Source organism: Sinocyclocheilus grahami, unplaced genomic scaffold (assembly GCF_001515645.1).
Source record: "Sinocyclocheilus grahami isolate Dianchi unplaced genomic scaffold, SAMN03320097.WGS_v1.1 scaffold107.1, whole genome shotgun sequence".
Lineage (NCBI taxonomy): Eukaryota > Metazoa > Chordata > Actinopteri > Cypriniformes > Cyprinidae > Sinocyclocheilus > Sinocyclocheilus grahami.
The window spans coordinates 852,081-854,172 of record NW_015505286.1 but is presented as its reverse complement, the minus strand read 5'-3'; positions in this window follow the sequence as shown (position 1 = coordinate 854,172).

The following is a 2,092-nucleotide window of genomic DNA, read 5'->3' as shown; positions in this document are numbered from 1 at the left end:
GGACGGGGTCCGTCTTTTGCTAGTAGCCCCGTTCTGGCCAGCCCGAGTATGGTTCTCGGACCTGGTGTCCCTCCTCGACGGCTCTCCACGGGAGATTCCGATCAGGAGGGATCTCCTCTCTCAGGCAGGGGGCACCATTCTTCACCCCCGCCCGGAGTTATGAAAGTTGTGGGCGTGGCCCCTGAGGGGGTACAGCTCATAGCATCTGGTCTCTCAACTGAGGTTGTTGAGACCATACTCCAGTCCAGAGCTCCCGCCACGAGGAAAATGTACGCCTTGAAGTGGAAACTTTTCATCTCTTGGTGCGGACAATGACTGCAAGACCCAGTCAACTGCCCAGTTGGTTCAGTTATGGAGTTTCTGCAGGAGCGATTCTCCACAGGGTTATCCCCCTCCACTTTGAAGGTTTATGTGGCGGCCATAGCTGCTTACCACACCCTTCAGGGTGGTCAGTCAGTGGGAAGACACCCGTTAGTTACACGTTTCCTCCGTGGCACCCGGAGGCTGAGGCCAGTACAGTGCACTAAGGTGCCCTCATGGGATCTGGCAGTGGTTCTGGAGGCTCTGTGCAAAGCTCCCTTTAAACCCGTCGAAGACACTTCAGATAAGCTCCTCATGCTTAAGTCTATCTTCTTGCTCGCTATATCCTCGCTGAAGAGGATAGGAAACCTCCAGGCTCTTGCAGTGTCAGGCCTGGAGTTTGCCCCGGGCATGGTTAGGGCGTTCCTTTACCCGAGACCCGGGTATGTCCCTAAGGTGCCCACCTTGTCGCCAGGTCCCATTGTACTACAGGTCTTTAGTCCTCCTCCCTTCCAGGAAGCAGGCCAGGAGAGACTCAAACTGGACACTTACGTTCACCGAGCTGCACAGTGGCATAAAGCAGATCAGTTATTTGTTTGCTTTAGTTCACCTAAGAAAGGAATTCCAGCGACCAAGCAAACTATGAGTCGGTGGGTGGTCGAGACCATCAGACTGGCCTACAAGTCCTCTGGCCTCCAGTCACCCATGGGGGTCAGAGAGCACTCGACCAGGGGTATGGCGGCCTCCAAGGCCTTGTCAGTGGGCGTGGCCCTTCAGGATGTTTGTGGTGTACACACAACCTGATATTTCACCGGTTTTCGATTATTCTGATGTTTTGCTGGACATTGTAGTCGGGGGAGCAGTGGCGCTGTTGAGACGCTTCAGGACGCGCAGACGGGGGAAGCCAGTCGGCAGCACGGATTCAGGACGCCGTTTTGTGTTTTTGAAGCTGCTGCCACTGATCTGGACGAGCTCACAGAGACTGTAACATCTTATATCAGATTCTGTGAAGATATGTGCATTCCTACCAGGACTCATTTAACCTACAACAACGACAAACCATGGTTCACTGCAAAACTCACACAGCTCCGTCAGGCCAAAAAAAGATGCTTACAGGAAGGGGAACAATGTCTTTTATAAACAGGCTAAATACACACTGGAAAAGGAGATCAGAGTGTCAAAGAAGAATTATTCTGAAAAAATAAGGATTCAATTATTTTCCAATGACTCAGCATCAGTGTGGAAAAGTCTGAAAGAGATCACCAACTACAAGACACCATCCCCCAGCACTGTGGAGAATCAACAACTGGCAGACGATCTGAATGAGACCTACTGCAGGTTTGAAAAAACCCCCCACACCCGAACACCTCTCCACACAACCATTCACACCTCCAGCAACCCCCCTCTCCCCCACACCTGCAATTCAGATCAGCGAAGACGAGGTGCGCCAGGTCTTCCGGAAGCAGAAAAGTAAAAAAGCGTCAGGCCCAGACTGTGTTACACCAGTCTGTCTGAAATCCTGTGCTGACCAGCTGGCCCCATCTTCACACAGATCTTCAACAGATCACTGGAGCTGTGCGAAGTCCCGTCATGCTTCAAACGCTCCACCATCATCCCCATCCCAAAGAAATCCAAAATTACAGGACTAAATGACTACAGGCCTGTGGCTCTAATGTCTGTGGTCATGAAGTCTTTTGAAAAACTGGTTCTGGCCCACCTGATCCATCACTGGATTCTTGCTGGATCCTCTTCAGTTTGCCTACAGAGCAAACAGGTCTGTGGACGATGCAGT